This window comes from Staurois parvus, unplaced genomic scaffold (assembly GCF_062004578.1).
Source record: "Staurois parvus isolate SC_StPar_1 unplaced genomic scaffold, SC_StPar_1.0 ptg000390l, whole genome shotgun sequence".
In the NCBI taxonomy this organism is placed as follows: Eukaryota; Metazoa; Chordata; class Amphibia; order Anura; family Ranidae; genus Staurois; species Staurois parvus.
Genome location: NW_028318186.1, coordinates 11,607,894 through 11,624,742, shown reverse-complemented (window position 1 = coordinate 11,624,742; position 16,849 = coordinate 11,607,894). Strand labels below are relative to the sequence as shown.

At 41.5% G+C, this 16,849-nt stretch overlaps 1 protein-coding gene across 18 annotated transcripts in view; it reads right to left on the bottom strand.

Annotated features, from left to right (window-relative positions):
- Positions 1 to 16,849, bottom strand: part of OTOF (otoferlin) — a 547,586-nt gene that overhangs the window by 253,836 nt on the left and 276,901 nt on the right. The gene's annotated exons all lie outside the window — the stretch shown is intronic.

Sequence of the window (16,849 nt, the reverse complement as noted above, 5' to 3'; positions counted from 1 at the left end):
CCAATTAAAGAGTGCATTGAGGTCGGTTTGTAAATTGGAGACATCGTGTAAGGACGTTATTCCACTGCACAGCTTGGTGTCAAAGACTGAAACAGGATTTATAATCCCAGACCCTATATTGTTTATAAATATATTAAAAAGTGTGAACATGATACATACAATCTATAGACAAGGTTACTTTGTTAGTATAATTTGTACCTGAAGAGTCCTGTCTTTTTCTCTTTCCCTTTTGCTCTGAAACCACAAGAAGCAGGTATATCAGAGATTATGGCGCAGACTATGGCAGACACCACACTGGAAATGGATCAAGCTCGTGTATTCACCAGGAAGAAATTCTCCACATTTCCGGGTAAGCTGAGCCACATTGCACATAAATGTGGATGATATCAAGTGAAATTATTGGAAGAGGACTGACTTCTGCTGAGTCATTTAGCTGAGGGTTCCGGGGATGTCAGTTGCGATGGAATGGTGATAATAGTTATGGGCTTGCCCTGGGAATATCCTTATATGGCTGAAATCCAGCTAGCATTCCCTATTTATCAACAGGTAAAAATGTCCCACCGATCAGTAACATCCATCTGATTACATCCATTTAAATCCGCGTCCATCAACATCCGTTTTTTGAAACAAATCAAATCATCATTATTGTTACATTAAAAAAAATGGATGTAAGGCCCCTTTCACATGGAAGTTCCAATCGGGTCCGCCTGCCCATTTTTCAGGCGGACCCGATCGGAACCTCTGTTCTTCTGCCATCCAATCCGACGGACGGAAGGGGAACGTCTCTTTTTCGCATTGATGTAGGCGGGTGTAAACAGACACATGTCCGCTTACACCCACCGCTCCATACAGAAGAATAGAGGTTCCGATCAGGTCCGCTTGAAAAACGGGCAGGCGGACCCGATCAGAACCTCTATTCTTCTGTTTGTTTACACCCGCCGACATCAATCCAATAAAGAGATGTTCCCCTTCCGTCCGTCAGATTGGATGGCAGTTGGATGGAAACAGGCAGGCAATCCGCTTCCATCCAACCGCCCATAGAGGACAGCGGGCTGTGTCCTATATATATATATATATATATATATATATAAATATATATTTATATATATATTTATTGAAACATATTTTGAAATATATATAATATGGCCAAAATTGTAGCATTTCAAATATATGTCAATATATTTGGGAAGAATATTTTGAAAATATATTTCAAATATATTTTTCTTCCATATGGACTTTCACACGGGCATCCAGTCTAGAGCTGTATGTCAGTTTTTCAGATGGATCCAGACTGAACCAATTGTTTATAGACATACTGTACCCCGTGCTAGTCATCAACACCACGCTCTGTCGGAGAAGAGACCTGAGATGACCACAGTTCTCTCCACTGATGAGGAAATTCTACTATCCTGGTTGTGAAATGGAAGCTTGATTCATCTCTTTGTCTTTGGAGATATCACAGCCAAACACAGTACACTGCAAACAAATTGGGGCTAATGGATGGAAAGTGCACAAAAAAATTCTCGATAGATATGGTAACCAATAGGAATTCTTGTCTGATTTTCATATCTGATCTCTGCAGATATCCTGGTGGTCTTCTGGTGGCTTTAAACACTTTGATAAACTATCAATTTTTCTTTAGATCCATCTCTCTAATAGGAATAATTGATCTATGGTCAACAACCCATTTGACCAATATGTCACACATGGGGAAATTTTGATTGATAGTTAAGATATGATTGTAACTTTTGATCATAAATTCTCGACCACCTCTTTGTTTTCAGCATGCTATCTCCTGAAATACGATCAAATTCAAGTATCTCGGTGCTGATCAGATGATCAATCTTCCGCCTTGCCCGACCAACTCATTTGGATGGAATGCTATCTAAATTGAGTCTAAATCAACTGAAGGGAAGTTACGACTATTTGTTTGTTTGCAGGATTGGGTTGCTTTGATTAAATGATAAAAAAAAAAAAGTCGAAGCATGTACAGTATGGCCACCATAATTCATAAATCCAGTGCACAGGAAAGGGTCTATACATGCTTTAATAAATGATCGATTCCGATCTTCCAATTGTAATAAACGGTCTACAGTTGATAACCCATTCAATTGATATGCCATGTACAGGGAAATGGATTTTGATCGATAATTGGAAGATATGATCGTAACTTACAATTGTATATTATCAATAATGGTACACAAACCAAATAAAACCCTACACTACAAAAAACTAAAAAAAAATAGAAAAAATCCCAAGAAAACAGCAAGCACCTGTATGGTGTTCCACCACTATAAGGAATAAAAGAAGAAGAAAAAAATAAGAAAATAACGCAGCACTATTTTCTCCTTCTTTAATTGTAAATTATCGATCACATCTGTGTCCATCATGTAATCTCATAATCTGATTGGTTGAAATATCACTGTATTCATGAACAAAATATCTCAATGCTGCCAACGATCGACAATATTCCACCCTGGCCAATCAACTCAGTTTGACCAAAGCCGAAGGAAAATTATGGCTTTTTGATTGTTTGCAGATTTGTTTGAATGTCGAATAAAAAAATTGAGATGTGTATGGCCACCATAATTCCTAAAGCCAATGCAGAGCAAAGGGTATTAGCTGCCATAGCAACTGCTCTAGTCTCAGCATCTGTTCTGATTAGTGTGGATGAAAAAAATCCGATCGATTGCTATGACCATCAGCGACCAATTAGAATTCACTGTGTTATCAGATCAGCCAAGAATTCCCATAGGCCTGTGCACTTTCCATTGCTGGAGGATTCAAATATATCCTATTATTAAAGGGAAAAGAAATCATTAAGGAGGAAAGACAATCAATCAGCAAACAAATCGATAAATCAAAATAGAACACCATGCAGATACCTGAGCTCATCCAGCTCCTCTCTGAGAATATAAAAAAAGGAAAGGAAATATGATGTATCCTTGTCATAAATCATGTAATTACATGGCAAGACTTTTTCGTTTATCCAGAGTTAGGCACCTTTCACATGAGTACACCAATGGGGTCCACCAATCCGTTTTTCAGGTGAACCCGATCGGTCCATACATAGACTTCTATGGACCGGGGGGTGCCAGCGGACAATAGTCTGTTGACACCCACCGGCATCCAATCCAATCCTGTACACCAAAAACAGAGGGAAGGGGATCCGTTCCCCATCCATCCAGCGGATCGGATGACAATCTGCTGGAAATGGATAGAAGGTCCATTTCCATCCGACCGTCCCATTGAAATTAGCTGGCAGTGTCTGTGTCTGCTCTGCACCAGCAGAGACCTGTCACCTGTGAATGACCCCCGAGGGAAGGAGGTGCACTTTCACTCTTCAGCATTTACCAAAAACTGAAATAGTAAGCGCCCATTCACACTTGTACAACTTGTCAAGCGCCATGTGATGCGGTTTGCCGCAATTGCAGCATGACAATCGCGGCAGAATGGCACCGTGTTTAGGTGCAATTTAAAATGAATGTTACCTGAACACGCTGGTGCATTTTGCCACTATGGAAGTGTGTTTTGTGATCGCAGGCAGAATCGCCTGAGATCCAAAAAAGCCAGATGTGAACGGGGCCTTATAAGTAGTTACGGCAACCAGTTTCTTTTTTCTTTTGGAAAAATGGTTTTACATACATAAATAATATCAGATCATTGTAAGCACCCCTGTTAGTGGTAAATGGTTTGTCTCATCCCTGTAACTGCTACATCTGGAAAAAAACTTGTTCTTTTGAAAAACAACAGACTTACTGACCAAATCACAAGGTGAATATAAAGGAGAGAAAGCCCAGGTAGGGGGCGGGTGCATTAGCCGCACCGCTATTCATGGCCTTGGCTGTCAATCACCGGGTCCCAACCAACGATTACTCGCCGGTACCCAGTGATCGAGCATTACCGACAGAGGAAGAGAACTGTATGTAAACAATACAGTTCTTCACGCTGTCAGCTCATGCACACTGCTTTGCACAGCCATACAAAGCAATGTGGTTACAATTGAAAGCACAGCACACAGTAAAACAGCACACAGCACACAGTTAACCCTTTGATCTCCCCAGATGTTAACCCCTTCCTGCCCAGTGCCATTAGTACAGTGTCAATGCTTTTTATTAGCACTAATCACTGTATTGGTGTCGATGGGGATGTCAGTGACACCAAGTTAGTTCCCCCCCAGTGTCAGAATGCCCGTCGCAGTCTTGCTATAAGTTGCTGATCACCGCCATTACTAGTAAAAAAAGAAAATCCCAGTATGTATACCACCATTTGAAAACGTTATAGCTTTCACATAAACCAATTAATTTACACGTATTGGGATTTTTTTTTAGCAAAGACATGTCGCAGAATACATTTTGGCCTAAATTTATGATGAAATTTGATTTTTTAAAAATTTTCTACTGGACATGTTTAATAGCAAAAAGTCAGAAAATATATTTTTTTCTCAAAATTGTCACATTTTATTTTTTATAGGGCAAAATATAATAACTGTACAGGCAAACAAATACCACCAAAAGAAAGCTCAGTTCCTGGGAAAAAAAGGGCGAAAAATTTAATTTGGGCCGCGCAATTGTCAAAGTAACGCAGCACCGTAACGGAAAAAATGGCCTGGTCAGGCAGGGGGGTAAATCCTCTGGAGGGCAAGTGGTTCTAAAGTGCTGAGCAAACTGTTGGCGCCGTATATCTTGTATAATAATAATAATGCCAAGGATCTTTTCATTTGCTACACATCACCCCACTTCTATAGCCCATACCGCTGTTTTTCTTCTCTAGACCTGCACTAGCTCTACAAATAGCGGCACGGCGTTTCTTTATGCACACTTGCTATAACTGGCTAATCCCATGCAGTGTATTTACTTTTCTGCTGAATAAATTCCACGTCTTCGAAACAAAACAAATCCAGATAACAATGTATGAATGGGGTGCAGAGCTGATTACAGCGTAAAGTCCAATTGTCAGCAGACGGCGGCGTACTTATCCCATTGTGCGCCATTTATCCATACCATAATACTTGACAATGCTGAAGTGTGATTTTAGGTGGCACTATGCCACTAATGTTTGATTCAATTTTGTTTTGACAATCTATATTTCAGGGTTTACCGACCGCCCACTCACAGCCATTTCCTAGGCTGGAGAGATAATCAGACACACCGAGAGATTAAAGGGTTAGTTCATCTTTACCAAAAAGCTGCCTATGCAGCAGGGGAGGACTGACAACTCATGGGGCCCCTGGGCAATAGGGGATCATGGGGCCCCCGTATCCTCACCCACACTTAAAACCACACCCAAAAAAAGCCTATGAAAGGTAGTAAGGGCATCTCATGGGGCCCCTGGGCAATAGGGGATCATGGGGCCCCCGTATCCTTACCCACACTTAAAACCACACCCAAAAAAAGCCTATGAAAGGTAGTAAGGGCATCTCATGGGGCCCTGGGCAACAGGGGATCATGGGGCCCCCATATCCTCACCCACACTTAAAACCACACCCAAAAAAAGCCCATGAAAGGTACTAAGGGCATCTCATGGGGCCCCTGGGCAATAGGGGATCATGGGGCCCCTGTGTCCTCACCCACACTTAAAACCACACCCAAAAAAGCCTATGAAAGGTACTATGGGCATCTCATGGGGCCCCCTACCGACCCTGGGCCCTCGGGCAGTGCCCGAGTACCCGAATGGTCAGTCCGCCCCTGCTATGCAGGTAAAGCCGGATGGATTGAATCTCAGCCAGTTCAGCAGGGACCAGCCAAGATTTGATCCTTCTCTGGACAGGCTGGTTACACCAAATTATATCCATCAATCAACTTCAGTAGAAACAGCCATCTGATCTTTTCCATTTGATCACATCTGGCGGCTATAGCCACCAACAGTGATTATTGTGTTCTGCTGGCAGAAAAGGGTCCTGGCCCACAGAATACTATAGTGCTGAGGGAGGGATTACACAAATATTGCTGACTAAATTGATGGGGGAATCAAGCGATTTTCTTTCCTTTCACCTGCGCTGGAATAGAATAAAATTGCATAATCTAAAGGGCCCTTAAGGGGAGGTTGTAGATAAAACCAAAATGTGCAGCTTTTACCAAAGTTGAATAATGCCCTTGCTATAGGTGTAGGCCATTTACATACCACCAAAGCCTGGCAGAAAAGCACCCGGAGATGGCAATCCTCTTATTGCTTCTCAAACCTCACATGTGTGGTTCACTTTGTGGCAACATCACTGAGCTCAGAGCTTTTAAGCTGGGGGAAAAAGAGTGCATGTGAGGGGGTTTGAGCCTGCTCCTGTGATGGTGAGGGTGAGCTGTAATGGCTGGGAGTGTCGTAGCAACATCCTAGCAACAAGGGTTGCCATAAAAACAGGATACCTGCTGGAGATTGTACCACCTTTTAAATATTTCTGCTTCTTGTTTGTTGGATTGTGGGTTGACTGCCATGTTAACAGGGATGCCCACCAATGAAACGAACTGAGGTGACTGCCTCAAATGGCACTCGGGGGGGGGGGGGTCAACTCTGAGGCCAGAGTGCTCACACCATACATTATATCCTCACTGCAGCCCAGTAAAATTGGGCTGTATACATAAGGCAGCATCACTTAGCTGGTTGCTAGTTGATCATCAACTAGGATTATTGCTAGGATGTAGGAGGCTGGGCTAGCATTATTGGTTGCTAGGTTGCAGGAGGCTGAACCAGTATTACTGGTTGCTAGGATGCAGGGGGCTGGGCCATACAGCACTGAGCTCAGAGCTATTGTGCTGGGGGAAAAAGAGTGCATGCAAGGGGGATTGAGCTTGCTCTTGTGATGGTTAGGGTGAGCTGTAATGGCTGGAAGTGTCTTAGCAACAGCATAGCAACAAGGGTAGCCATACAAACAGGATACCTGCTGAAGATTGTACTGCCTTTTAAATGTTTCTGCTTTTTGTTTGTTGGATTGTGGGTCAGCTGCCATGGTAATAGGGATCCCCACCAATGAAGCAAAGTGAGGTGACTGCCTCAAGCGGGGCTCGGGGGAGGGGCAACTCTAAGGCCAGAGTGTTCACACTATACATTATGTCCTCACTGCAGCCCAGTAGAATTGCCCCGTATACACAGCGCAGCATCACTTTGCTGGTTGCTAGCTGACAATCAGCTAGGATAGTTGCTAGGATCCAGGAGGCTGGGCCAGCATTATTGGTTGCTAGGGTGCAAGAGGCTGGACCAGTATTATTGGTTGCTAGGATGCAGGAGGCTGGGCCATACAGCACTGAGCTCAGAGCTATTGCACTGGGGGAGAAAGAGCGCATGCAAGGGGTTTGAGTTTGCTCCTGTTATGGTGAGGGTGAGCTGTAATGGCTGGAAGTGTCTTAGCAACATCATAGCAACAAGTGTAGCCATAAAAACAGGATACCTGCTGGTGATTGTACTGCCTTTTAAATGTTTCTGCTTTTTGTTTGTTGGATTGTGGGTCAGCTGCCATGGTAATAGGGATCCCCACCAATGAAACGAAGTGAGGTAACTGCCTCAAGCGGGGCTCAGTGGAGGGGCAACTCTAAGGCCAGAGTGTTCACACTATACATTATGTCCTCACTGCAGCCCAGCATCACTTTGCTGGTTGCTAGCTGATAATCAGCTAGGATAGTTGCCAGGATCCAGGAGGCTGGGCCAGCATTATTGGTTGCTAGGGTGCAGGAGGCTGGACCAGCATTATTGGTTGCTAGGATGCAGAAGGTTGGGCCGTACAGCATTATAGGTTGTTATGGTGCAAGCAGTTGCCTCCTGCATCCTAGAAACCAATAATGCTGGCCCAGCCTCCTGTGCCCTAGCAACCAAAAATGCTGCCCAAGCCTCCTGCATCCTAGCAACCAATAATGCTGTGCGGCTCAACTGTCAGTTTTTCAGCAAACAAGTAAAGGAGATCAAAAATGCTATGACATGAAGTGTCCATGACGGAATGACATAGTATAGCAGAATCACCAAAAACATTGAACCGCTTGTATGATCTTCAGCGGGTTTCCCCATTACCATGGCAACCCACCCACAATCCACCAAATAAGCAACAGAAACAATGTTTTCACTTCTTGTTTAGTGGGTTGTGGGTGGGTTACCATGGCAAGGAGGATTCCTGCTGGAGATCATACCGACTTCTAATAATTCTGGGGGGTCAAAAACGCCTGCCTCAGGCATCAACTAACCTAGGCACGCTCCGGTTATATGTATTATATTTCTCTGCAAAAACAATTAGACCCCAGATAAAAACCATGCCAGAGGAGATGGAAACCAACCACTGCACACGTTACTTGCCTTGTTACCGGCTTATACCCATCATTCATCTTGTTTCGAATGTCAGATACCTTGCTGGTATGCAGAAAAAGAGAAACACAAATGTAGTAATCTGGAGGAAATAAAAGATACACCATATGGCCAAAAAGCATGTGGACACCTGACCATCAAACCTATCTATATGGCCAAAAGTATGTGGACTACCCTTTCAGATGGAAGTGAGAATATTCCGAATGCTGTTTTTTTTTTTTTTCCAAGTACAAAGATATACTCATCAGATTCAACACTCACTGGAAACGTCAGACTGGCATTTCTAAAGGTCATGAAAAGCGAAGGTCTATAAATGACCTCCTGGTCATCGGTTATCCAGGTTCTCCATTCAGGATGAAGTCAATCGGCAAAATGTCTGAACCAAGCTGCAGCTGGCATTAGTAATTGTTTTTTACTTTGTTTATATAAGCCACCTATGCTGCTTTTATTTTTAGTTTAAATTCCTTGACTGTATATCAAGTTCTGATATACTTGAAGAGGATTTCCGGAGGGGGATGAGAAGGAGGTGGGAAATCTAAGATGACTTGAAGCTGTAGTCCTGTCCAGGGGTGGACTGACCATTTGGAAACTCGGGCACTGCCCGAGGGTCTGGGGTCAGTAGGGGGCCCCATGAGATGCCCCTGGAACCTTTTTCATAGGCTTTTTTGAGTTTGGGCAAGGGCACAGGGGCCCATAATCCCCTATTGCCCGGGGGCCCCATGAGTTGTCAGTCCGCCCCTGGTCCTGTCTGTCTGTGGAGCTGTGGAGTGTAGACATGTGTGTTTTCGTTTCGTTACGATTTTTTTTTGGACAAAATCTTCATGCTATAGCTTTTTTTTGATTCATTGACATTCAATACTACATCTATTCGGAGATTCGTATACATCTGAATCTTCGAATAAACATAGTAATGAATGTCAACGAATCCAGAAAATGTTATAGAGAAAATAATGAATGCATTTTTTTTTCATTCAGATGACGTCACATGATGCATCAGTACTTCGAGCCCATGGGCAAGTTAATTCAATTTCTAAATTCATTCAATAATTCAGATAGCAAATGGATCCAAAGTTTGTTCCATTTGTCAGTTTGGATTCACATGATGTCAGTCGATATTGTCCAATCAGCTCATGCCATTTCTCTTGGTGGGTTGGATTAGTATTCAAAAATATTGAATCCTTCCAATTTGATAAAATATAGAATATATAGAGATCTTCTGGAAAAACTGCAATATTTTTTAAATCTACCCAGACCAACGAATTTAAAAAAATGAATTCCAAAAACAAATTGGGTCAACATAAGGAATACAACGAAAGGAGATTCTTCAATGAACAAATGCATCCAAATTGAAACTAGAATTTCCAGCATGCATACTGTTGTCATAAATAAAGGAAGGGGAGTAATAATTATAATTATTGTTGAGGCAAGAATTTGCTAGTCTATATGGTTACATAGTTAGCCTGGCTTAAAAAAGACAAAAGTCCATCTAGTTATAATCCTATACCCACAGTTGATCCAGAGGAAGGCAAAAAAAAACCAGCAAAGCATGATCCAATTTACTCCTGCTGGGGAAACAATTCCTTCCTGATCCCCCAAGAGGCAATTGGATATTCCCTGGATCAACTTTACCTATAAATGTTAGTATCCAGTTATATTCTGTGTATCTAGGAAAGAATCCAGGACTTTTTTAAAAGCAATCAACTGAGCTGGCCAGAACCAACTCTTGAGGGAGTCTATTCCACATTTTCACAGCTCTTACAGTGAAGAAACCAGATGTAAAGAGTGCCCCCTTGTCCTCTGTGATGACCTCAGGGTGAATAGCTCTACACCGAGTTCACTATATGAACCACTGACATATTTATACATGTTGATCATATCCCCCCTTATGTATTATACATGGAGATCATATCCCCCCTTATGTATTATACATGGAGATTATATCCCCCCTTATGTATTATACATGGAGATCATATCCCCCCTTATGTATTATACATGGAGATCATATCCCCCCTTATGTATTATACATGGAGATCATATCCCCCTTATGTATTATACACGGAGATCATATCCCCCCTTATGTATTATACATGGTGATCATATCCCCCCTTATGTATTATACATGGAGATCATATCCCCCCCTTATGTATTATACATGGAGATCATATCCCCCCTTATGTATTATACATGGAGATCATATCCCCCCTTATGTATTTATACATGTTGATCATATCCCCCCTTAATCTCCTCTTCTCAAGAGAGAATAAATTCAGTTCCTCTAATCTTTCCTCATAGCTGAGCTCCTCCATGCCCCTTATCAGTTTGGTTGCCCTTCTCTGTACTTTTTCCAGTTCCCCAATGTTCTTTTGGTGAATTGATGCCCAAACCTGAACTGCGTATTCCAGGTAACAGCAGATCAAATAACCACTTGTTACAACCAAGGTATGCAAAATACAATCTCTGAACACACAACACATAGAACTTTGAAACAGATGGGCTACAGAAGCAGAAGCCCATACTGGGTAGCAAGGTGTACCTAATAAAATGGGCGGTAAATATATATATATATATATATATATATATATATAAAACCACACCCACAATATACACTACACACATCTACTGGAGTGATGAAAAAGCTAGGAGGAAGAAGAACAGCATGGGCCAGTTCCTCTTACTACTGCCATTTACCTGTAGAACAGATGATTATGAATCTGTAACCCAAATGTTTATAGACTTTCGGAAATACAGGTCTGACCTTTGAGTGCTGAATGTGGTACGTATATATTTGTAATTGAAAATGTGGCTGTTGGAATTGTATTTCTGCTATTTGGTAACCCAGGGATGGGTGGATGAGCTGTAGCTGGATATCAAAATATATGCACATGTATAATATAACAATATCCATACACTGACCCCTCTGAATGGTTGAGTTTAAGTGTTCGCAGTGAAGGGGACTGCTAATGCTACAGCATACAAAGACAATTTAGTCAAGTGTGCGTTTCCAACCTTGTGTTAATAGCTTGGAGAAGGTGTTATTATTTTCCAGCATGACTTTGTTCCTGCACACAAAACCAGCTCCACATAGACATTGGGAGTTATTTACTAAAATTGCATGGTGCAAAATCTAGTGCAGCTCTGCATAGAAATCAATCGGCTTTCAGGCTTTATTGTCAAAGCTTAATTGAAGAATCTGAAGTTAGAAGCTGATTGGGTACCATGCACAGCTGCACTAGATTCTGAGTGCTCCAGTTTTTGTAAATCTCTCCCATGGCTTGATAAGTTTGGTGTGAAGGATCTTGAGTAGTCTGAACAAAGCCCTGACGTCAACCCCACTGTGCAATGATGATTTTGAATTGGAGGAACTTGAATGGCCTGCACAGGGTCCTGACCTCAGCCCTACTGAACACCTTTGGAAAGAAATGGAACACCAGGTTTTGAGATCCTCTTGAGATCCTCTTGCCATACGTCATTACCTGACCTCAACCCTACAAAACACTGATGAATTTGGTGGGGAGGAATTTGGTTAGTCTGCACAGAGCCCTGACCTCAACCCTACTGAACACCTTTGTAATTAATTGTAATGCTGAATGTGAGCCAGATCTTCTCACCTAATATCAGTACCTGAACTCAACCCTACTATACACCTTTGTATGTAATTGTAATGTTGAATGTGAGCCAGATCTTCTCGCCTAATATCAATAACTGACCTTAACATTACTGAACACCTTTGTATTTAATTACAATGCTGAATGTGAGCCAGATCTTCTCGCCTAATATCAGTACATGACCTCAACCCTACTGAAGACCTTTGTATGTAATTGTAATGCTGAATGTGAGCCAGATCTTCTCAACTAATATCAGTACATGACCTCAACCTTACTGAACACCTTTGTATTTAATTGTAATGCTGAATGTGAGCCAGATCTTCTCGCCTAATATCAATACCTGACCTTAACCTTACTGAACACCTTTGTATGTATTTGTAATGCTGAATGTGAGCCAGATCTTCTCGCCTAATATCAATACCTGACCTAAACCCTACTGAACACCTTTGTATGTAATTGTAATGCTGAAAGTGAGCCAGATCTTCTCGCCTAATATCAATACCTGACCTCAACCCTACTGAACACCTTTGTATGTAATTGTAATGCTGAATGGGAGCCAGATCTTCTCGCCTAATATCAGTACCTGACCTCAACCCTAATGACCGCTGATATGATTGATATGGAGGAACTTGAGTGACCTGCACAGATTCCAAACCTGAACCCTACTGAACACTGATGAATTTGGTGTGAAAGTACTTGAGTGGTCTGCTCAGAGCCCTGACCTCAACCCCAATGAACACCTTTGTATGTATTTGTAATGCTGAATGTGAGCCAGATCTTCTCGCCTAATATCAATACCTGACCTCAACCCTACTGAACACCTTAGTATGTAATTGTAATGCTGAATGTGAGCCAGATCTTCTCGCCTAATATCAATGCCTGACCTCAACCCTACTGAACACCTTTGTATTTAATTGTAATGCTGAATGTGAGCCAGATCTTCTCACCTAATATCAGTACATGACCTCAACCCTACTGAACACCTTTGTATGTAATTGTAATGCTGAATGTGAGCCAGATCTTCTCAACTAATATCAGTACCTGACCTCAACCTTACTGAACAACTTTGTATGTAATTGTAATGTTGAATGTGAGCCAGATCTTCTCGCCTAATATCAGTACATGACCTCAACCCTACTGAACACCTTTGTATGTAATTGTAATGCTGAATGTGAGCCAGATCTTCTCAACTAATATCAATACCTGACCTCAACCCTACTGAACACCTTTGTATGTAATTGTAATGCTGAATGTGAGCCAGATCTTCTCAACTAATATCAGTACAAGACCTCAACCCTACTGAACACCTTTGTATGTAATTGTAATGTTGAATGTGAGCCAGATCTTCTCACCTAATATCAATACCTGACCTTAACCTTACTGAACACCTTTGTATGTAATTGTAATGCTGAATGTGAGCCAGATCTTCTCAACTAATATCAGTACATGACCTCAACCCTACTGAACACCTTTGTATGTAATTGTAATGCTGAATGTGAGCGAGATCTTCTCACCTAATATCAATACCTGACATCAACCCTACTGAACACCTTTGTAATTAATTGTAATGCTGAATGTGAGCCAGATCTTCTCACCTAATATCAGTACCTGAACTCAACCCTACTATACACCTTTGTATGTAATTGTAATGTTGAATGTGAGCCAGATCTTCTTGCCTAATATCAATAACTGACCTTAACATTACTGAACACCTTTGTATTTAATTATAATGCTGAATGTGAGCCAGATCTTCTCGCCTAATATCAGTACATGACCTCAACCCTACTGAAGACCTTTGTATGTAATTGTAATGCTGAATGTGAGCCAGATCTTCTCAACTAATATCAATACCTGACCTCAACCCTACTGAACACCTTTGTATTTAATTGTAATACTGAATGTGAGACAGATCTTCTCGCCTAATATCAATACCTGACCTTAACCTTACTAAACACCTTTGTATTTAATTATAATGCTGAATGTGAGCCAGATCTTCTCGCCTAATATCAATACCTGACCTCAACCCTACTGAACACCTTAGTATGTAATTGTAATGCTGAATGTGAGCCAGATCTTTTCGCCTAATATCAATGCCTGACCTCAACCCTACTGAACACCTTTGTATTTAATTGTAATGCTGAATGTGAGCCAGATCTTCTCGCCTAATATCAGTACATGACCTCAACCCTACTGAACACCTTTGTATGTAATTGTAATGCTGAATGTGAGCCAGATCTTCTCAACTAATATCAGTACCTGACCTCAACCCTACTGAACACCTTTGTATGTAATTGTAATGCTGAATGTGAGCCAGATCTTCTCGCCTAATATCAATACCTGACCTTAACCTTACTAAACACCTTTGTATTTAATTATAATGCTGAATGTGAGCCAGATCTTCTCGCCTAATATCAATACCTGACCTCAACCCTAATGAACACCTTAGTATGTAATTGTAATGCTGAATGTGAGCCAGATCTTCTCGCCTAATATTAATCCCTGACCTCAACCCTACTGAACACCTTTGTATGTAATTGTAATGCTGAATGTGAGCCAGATCTTCTCAACTAATATCAGTACCTGACCTCAACCTTACTGAACAACTTTGTATGTAATTGTAATGTTGAATGTGAGCCAGATCTTCTCGCCTAATATCAGTACATGACCTCAACCCTACTGAACACCTTTGTATGTAATTGTAATGCTGAATGTGAGCCAGATCTTCTCACCTAATATCAATACCTGACCTTAACCTTACTGAACACCTTTGTATGTAATTGTAATGCTGAATGTGAGCCAGATCTTCTCAACTAATATCAGTACATGACCTCAACCCTACTGAACACCTTTGTATGTAATTGTAATGCTGAATGTGAGCGAGATCTTCTCACCTAATATCAATACCTGACATCAACCCTACTGAACACCTTTGTAATTAATTGTAATGCTGAATGTGAGCCAGATCTTCTCACCTAATATCAGTACCTGAACTCAACCCTACTATACACCTTTGTATGTAATTGTAATGTTGAATGTGAGCCAGATCTTCTCGCCTAATATCAATAACTGACCTTAACATTACTGAACACCTTTGTATTTAATTATAATGCTGAATGTGAGCCAGATCTTCTCGCCTAATATCAGTACATGACCTCAACCCTACTGAAGACCTTTGTATGTAATTGTAATGCTGAATGTGAGCCAGATCTTCTCAACTAATATCAATACCTGACCTCAACCCTACTGAACACCTTTGTATTTAATTGTAATACTGAATGTGAGACAGATCTTCTCGCCTAATATCAATACCTGACCTTAACCTTACTAAACACCTTTGTATTTAATTATAATGCTGAATGTGAGCCAGATCTTCTCGCCTAATATCAATACCTGACCTCAACCCTACTGAACACCTTAGTATGTAATTGTAATGCTGAATGTGAGCCAGATCTTTTCGCCTAATATCAATGCCTGACCTCAACCCTACTGAACACCTTTGTATTTAATTGTAATGCTGAATGTGAGCCAGATCTTCTCGCCTAATATCAGTACATGACCTCAACCCTACTGAACACCTTTGTATGTAATTGTAATGCTGAATGTGAGCCAGATCTTCTCAACTAATATCAGTACCTGACCTCAACCCTACTGAACACCTTTGTATGTAATTGTAATGCTGAATGTGAGCCAGATCTTCTCAACTAATATCAGTACATGACCTCAACCTTACTGAACACCTTTGTATTTAATTGTAATGCTGAATGTGAGCCAGATCTTCTCGCCTAATATCAATACCTGACCTTAACCTTACTGAACACCTTTGTATGTATTTGTAATGCTGAATGTGAGCCAGATCTTCTCGCCTAATATCAATACCTGACCTAAACCCTACTGAACACCTTTGTATGTAATTGTAATGCTGAAAGTGAGCCAGATCTTCTCGCCTAATATCAATACCTGACCTCAACCCTACTGAACACCTTTGTATGTAATTGTAATGCTGAATGGGAGCCAGATCTTCTCGCCTAATATCAGTACCTGACCTCAACCCTAATGACCGCTGATATGATTGATATGGAGGAACTTGAGTGACCTGCACAGATTCCAAACCTGAACCCTACTGAACACTGATGAATTTGGTGTGAAAGTACTTGAGTGGTCTGCTCAGAGCCCTGACCTCAACCCCAATGAACACCTTTGGAATGAATTGAAATAGAAGTCTTCTTGTCCAACATTGCAGATGCATCTGATCTCACAAATGCTCTTTTGGCAATTTCCTACAGATACCCTCCAAAATCCTATGGAAAGCCTTCCCAGAAGAGTGGAGGCTGTTAAAACTGCAAAGGAGGAAGCTCCATAATAATGCCCATGGTTTAAGAATTGGATGTCCAATACGCTCATATAGGTATGATGGCCAGTTGTCCATAAACATTTTTCCATATTGTATATCATTTTTTGAGTTGCATCAATGTAATGATTTGCAGATCATTGCTTAATGCAAAGGTATACCCAAAATGATTCAGTCTGTTATATTCTAAGCCCACTGCATCATTTAGTAGTAGCAGAAGAGAAAATGAGCCAAGTGATCACTTCTGGGTGGCCTAACCCTTTTAGTGTCCTCACTTCAGTTAACCTAAACCCAGTTGCTATGGATTAATACTGCACCTTCACCATCTCCTTTTATCTATGTGCTCCTGTACAGTAATGCCCGTAGCGAAAAAAGGAAAGGAAAATTAGCGCAGGGCAGGCATGACTAGGCCTAGAGTGGGAAGGAGAATAAGAAAGGGTTAATTATGTGCCAGGGGGGTGTGGAAAAGTATAGCTGGGTGTGCTGGTTGGTGGAGAGAGATCGTGGGTGGGCTCTGCCGCACCTTAGGGTGGGGTGTCCCGGGGGGGGGAGGCATCATTTCGGAGCTGGACGTTGGTGAGTGAGATTCATTCCCTCCCACCCTCACTACGCCAGC